At 38.1% G+C, this 6103-nt stretch overlaps 1 non-coding gene across 1 annotated transcript; it reads left to right on the top strand.

Annotated features, from left to right (window-relative positions):
- Nucleotides 1–4732: 4732 nt before the first annotated feature.
- Nucleotides 4733–4868, top strand: LOC129537346 (U4 spliceosomal RNA). The gene has a single exon (XR_008682003.1). It is a non-coding gene; the product is annotated as a U4 spliceosomal RNA (small nuclear RNA).
- The last annotated feature ends 1235 nt before the right edge of the window (nt 4869–6103 follow it).

Raw genomic sequence — 6103 nt, 5'->3', positions numbered from 1 at the left:
TGGCCATTTTAAAAATTGGTCTTCATTCAAATATCTCTGTTTTACTTTAGCATCTGTCCTGACTAGTGGGTCAGTCACTTAAAAAAAAAAAAGGTCTTTATCAGATATTGATAACACAAGACTACACAATGAAACTACAAAGCAGAAAAATTGCAAATGGAAAAAAGTCACAATCTGCTAAACATTTGGAATTTCATGAAGTTGATGAAAGTGATACAGGAAAACTTCTAGAGTTACCTGCAAAGCCATTGGCAAATGTGGATTTGGCAAGATTTATGCTGCAAAGAGGAGGATTCAACACCAAAGGAACAGGGAAGGTTGCTGGAAACCAATTAAGCCCCAGAATGGTTTTGCAAAATGTACATCCTGTTAATGTTTCTTTAATGGTCAAATATATAGTGAAAGATGTATAAGTACTATCATGCAGTTTTCTTTGAAAATTTTAACAAAAATATCCTAAGTAATTTGTTGTTTTCTGAAAATAACTATATAGTTTAACCTTTAAATTTGGTTAAATGTAAGATAATTTTAATTTGTAATATTTTTAGTTTATTTTTCAAGGAAATGCTCTAAAAAACACCTATTTTTTCAACGACATTTTGGTGCTTTTGTTGTCAGTGTGTTTTCCAAGTAACAGTTTACCCTTGAATGATAGGAAATACTCTGTGCTATTTGTGGCTCTATTTTTCAGGTGACAAAACCGAGATATGAAGATTTTAGTAATCTTCTCAAGGTCACATAGGTAGTAAAGGTAGAGTCTACTAGAAACCTAGCTGAGCTGGATTCAGAGCATGTCTCTACTGCACAACACTGCCTCCTAGAGGGGTCACACTGGTTTAGCTGGACAAAACTCAAACTAAAAGCCTTGCATAAAAAGATGTTTAGTACCAATTTCTTGTGGACCTCACAGGTAGGAATGATTCTAACATTAAATATTTCATCTCAAAATGGTTTTGAGCAGTAAATGAGCACATTATCCATTGTCTCGCCACCATAGTTTATACAGTCTAAAAGGTTTGAAGTCTAAACCACCTAACTGCTAGTTAAAGTCTATTATCTTTGTGTTTGCCTAACCCTCTGCAGGACATATCAAGGAAGTTCAACATGTCTGTTATAAATGTTGGGTATCTAATTGCCTTACCTTATAGCTTAGCCAGAAGGCAGACACTAAATAAAGAAAACCATCCGTCTCAGAATGACATACTGTCTTTGTACATTTTTTAAGCGGAGGAAAGATAATGGCCATGTATGATTCTAGGCAAGACTGCTGATTTGCAGTCTCTTCAGGAAATTGTAGTGTTTCCGAGGACAATATTCCTAGTCAAAATAGATTAAGCCTGAAGCCAAAGTGATGACCACAGTCAAAGTTAATGATACTGCATGTTTGGTTGGAAACAACTGGAGGAAAAATAAGTTATCGTAGCAGACGATCCACCCTTTCATCCCTCTTTATCCTCTGACTCTTACCACCAGGGGGGCAGAAGAAAATAGTTTTCTGTCTGAATCCTTTGTAGGTAGGGCCAAAAAGCCCTTCACTGTGATGAAATGGACTCTAGGGTAGGAGGAGATATGTTTTAGTAGAAGCCTTGCTCTTACCCAGTTTCACATTTTTAAAGACTGTAAGGCAACCCTACAACATTGTTATAGACGGAGAAGGGGGATGGTGGCTGCTCTCTGGCAGCCACAGAAACAGCAGCCTGACAGAGGAGACAGGAGAGAAAGTCTACTTTCATAATGCTGAGAAACTGTCGAGATTAGTCAGTTCAGTTCAGTCGCTCAGTCGTGTCCGACTCTCCGCGACCCCATGAATCACAGCACGCCAGGCCTCCCTGTCCATCACCGGGATTAGTAGACCACCTGAAATTCCACTTCTTGGTATACAGTCACAAGGATTCTACACAGGAACTGGAAGAGTCATTTGAACACTCATGTTCATAGCAACACTGTTCACTATAGCCGAAATGTGGAAACAACCTAAAACTTCCATTTACTGAAGAATGGATAAACAAAATGCTGTAAATGCATACAATGGAGTATTATGCAGCCTTAAAAAGGAAGGAAATTCTGACCCATGTTACAAAGTGGGTGAATCTTGAGTAGAGTAAGTTAAATAATCTCATTGCAGAGGGCAAATACTATATGACCCCACTCGTGTGAAGTACTTACGGTAGTCAAATACATAGAGACAGAAAGTGGGATAGTGGTTGCCAGGAGCTGAGGGGAGGGGAGAGAAATGGAGTTATTGTTTAATAAGTTTGGGGTTTTAATTGAAGAGATTGAAAAAATTTCTGCAGGTGAATGGTGGTAATGGGACACAAAAGTGTGGCTATATTTAATGTCACAGAACTGTACACTTAAAATGATTAAACTGGTACACCTTTTGCTATTAATATATATAAAATATATAAATGTAATATATAATTAATACATATATATTGGGGCGGGGCCATGAGTGGTGAAGGTGGTGCTATCAAAGATGGTAGTGGTAAAGGTAATGAAAAAGAGCAAAGAAACACAGCTATAAGATTATTCTCACTATATTATGGCATGAAAATAATTTAAAAGAGAATCTTACCAGGTGGTAATAGTGATACTTTATTGAGTGTTCACTCAAGGATTTACACAAAGGATTTTACATGCATTATCCTATGTATTCTTCACAATGACCTCATGAGGGTAGAAACTACCATTATACTCTTTTGAGATTTAGCAGAATTAACCACCTGATTAAGCCATGGAACCCGTGAATGCCAATAGAGTTAGATTCGAACTCAGGATGTCCTGTGAGCCCAGTGGTTCTCAAACATTAGTGTACATTAGAATCACCTGGAGGGCTTGTTAAGCCATAGATTGCTGGGCTCAGTCTTCAGAGTTTCATTGGTTCTGAGGTGGGCCCATGGATATTTGCATTTTTAATAACTTCCCAAGATAACTCATGTGGTTGGTTGGGAACCACACTTTGAGAATCAGTGTAGTAGTTTATCTTCTAAACCACTGCAAGGTAATAGTAGAAGGACTGGTTCTGTCCAAGAGGATTCCTGGATAAGTGATGTGTTGGAAGGACAGGTAGGTGGGATAAGGAGCAGAGTTCACTACCCTTTCTTGGCTGTGCCTCTCTGTTTGCAGTAACACAGGACCTGGTTTAGTTGCTAAGCTTGTCCAACTCTTGCAACTAAACCACAATTTCTTGGCTGTGCCTCTCTCTTTGCTATAACACAGAGGCAGTTGCTAATATCTGTTAACAAGATATGAGTTTTAAGGTGTTTTTCCCTGAAAAGAATTAGCAAAGACTGACAAAATCATATGTCTTCATTAGTCTCCTTCTTCTAGTATATCCAGATATTCTACCTCCTTCAACCTCAAGACTGTATTCCATATAAGGTCAATCTCACGGTTTTCACAATTCGGATTACTTTTAGACTTGCTCTTACACAAGTTAGAGATGATTAAACTCTGATTGACTTATGTACTTTTATCTTTCTTGTCCAGTTAATTTAAAAGTTTTTGAGATTGAGGATAGTGACATATTTATCTCGGGCTTCCAATTTGGTTAGGCTAGCTGTATAATCAATGATTATTGAACAAAAAAAATGGTTTAATTAGATATTGCCATTACATCAATGTTAATAAAAATTAGAATGAAATACATTAGAATATAAAGAAAATATTTCAGAGTACTAAATGTTGGTTAGAAGCTGGCAGTCCTGCCGTTAGTTAGTCCCCGTGATGATTTTGGAGGAAACAGAGGCATCTCTGTTCAAGACATCTAACTGGCATCCACACAAATGTAAGAAGCCTACAATGGGATGGTGAACACTGGAGCTGTGCAATATACACCTTCCACAACTCTAAGACACGGCCCTGTGTATCAGGTGACTCATACAGGTTCACTGCTCCCTTCCAAGACAGACGACAGTCTTAATAAATGTTAGTCCAACAGTTCTCCAGTCGTACGTTGTACATCAATCTATAACTGGATTCACAATATTCTGCAATGTTCTATCCCTTGGTCTTTCTCTATTACTTTATATAATGACTATCCTAAGTGTGAGAACTGTGTCTTTGTATCCCTTGTGTCGAGGGAGTATACTGTATGTCATACACCTTCACAATAAATGTTTGTTGAATGAAGTAATAAGTGAATAAACAGAAATCGTCATTGTCAAGTTATTTAAAGACCTAGATACGATTAAACAGTAAAATGCTCTGGAAATTGCTTGGACAAATAGCAAGACAATAGGCAAGCTCGCGGGAGAGAAGATTGATGGTGCCATCTGAGTTCTGGTGGTTTACTTCCGCAGAGTCCTACAATGAGTTTTCCTAGCATTCTCACCAATAATCCAGACAGTGAGTAGATAAACAGTTTCTTCCTCCTCCTACACTGAGAAAATTGCTCTTGTCCCACTTAAATAAATTCCACAGCTTTTTGGTTTTACAATAAATCCCCTACATATGAATGAGTTTGGTTCTAAGAGTGCATTTGTAAGTCCATTTTCTTTGTAATTTCAATTTGTTCATAAATCCAACAAAGTTAGCCTAGGTACCCAACTAACACAATCAACTATATAGTACTGAATTATAATAGGTTATAATACTTTTCACACAAATAATATGAACATAAAAAGCAAACACAAAAAATAAAACATTTTTAATCTTGAAAAGTAAAGTACAGTACAACAGCTGATGTACAGGGGCTGGCACACATTTTCACATCTTTAAAAGTTCGAAACTTAGCTTTGCGCAGTGGCAGTATCGTAGCCAATGAGGTTTATCCGAGGCGCGATTATTGCTAATTGAAAAGTTCGAAACTTGAAGGTTCATACGTAGGGGACTTATCTGTAATTTTCCTTGATGATGTTGTCAGATCAGGACACCTATTTGTTCAAACAATTGTGATGTTTATGTTGAAAGTCTGTATTGGGATATTCTATCTGAGAAATTACTGTGGAAATATAGCAAAGTTCCTAAGCACCTTATTCTCTTGAACATACTCCTTCATGACTCCTAAAAATTCCCACTTTTCCCTTGGCCTTTGTGTTAGTCATCAGTGCTGCTTATCAGGTGTTGTCAATACCCCAACTTCCCTTACCGGCATTTGGCCAGACTGTACTTCCCTGGAAGTTAGGTCGGCCATGTGACTTTCTCTGGCCAATGAAATGTGAGTAGGGGGTGATATGTCACTTCCGGGTGGAAGCTTTAGGAGCCAGCGGTTGGTTCCCCACTTTATCCTCCTCATTGTGCTGATGAGGGGTCAAATTGAAGCCTCCATCAGCCCAAAGTCTCTGAGCAATTTCTGTGAGTAATATCTTCACATTTATTATTAATGAGAAGTCAGAATGATCAAAGGAAATGTTTCTTTGAAGTGCCTTAGTGAAAAAACTGGCTTAGAAGTGTATGCTTCAATTTCCCCCCTTTTCTTTGAAGACGTAACTTCACAGTGCATTATGATCTGTGTGAGCAAGGGCGGCTTCAAAGGCCTGTGCAGGGTCAGCAGTCCTTCCCAGAGTAAACACAAGTCTGCTGTGTCTTTGATTGGTGCCTTTCACAGCCATCAGTCCCTGTCATTGTTAGGGACCCCAGACTCACAGAATTACAAGTTTTACTCAAAAGACAGGCATTTTAAAAATTTTATTTTATTGAGGTATAGTTGGTTTACAATGTTGTGTTAATTTCTGCTGTACAGTAAAGTGACTCGGTTATACATATGTGTGTGTGTACATATATATATATATATATATATACACCTTCATTTTCATATTCTTCTCCATTATGGTTTATCAAAGGGTATTGAATATAGTTTGCTATGCTATACCATAGGGCCTTGTGGTTTATCCATCTCACATGTTTGCATCTACTAACCAGACTTCAGTCCCTCCCTCTCTCTCTCCCGCTCCCCCATCCATGGAAACCGCAAGTCTGTTCTCTGTGAGTGTGATAGAAGAAAAGCATTTATTTCTCAATCCAAAGAATTAACTGAGAGTTGTCTCTGTTCCTTAGTCCTTCCTACTAGGCCATTTTTTCTCTCTCTTTTGTTCTTGACTTTTCCACATTAGCTCCATGCACAGAAGCCTACTGCTATCTTTGCTTTGCCTGTATCTGAAGC

The sequence above is a fragment of the Moschus berezovskii genome, chromosome 6 (genome assembly GCF_049115385.1).
Source record: "Moschus berezovskii isolate FMDL1 chromosome 6, NW_MosBer_1.0, whole genome shotgun sequence".
Classification (NCBI taxonomy): Eukaryota; Metazoa; Chordata; class Mammalia; order Artiodactyla; family Moschidae; genus Moschus; species Moschus berezovskii.
The sequence above is the reverse complement of the archived record's forward strand: the minus strand, read 5'-3'. Positions and strand labels throughout refer to the sequence as shown.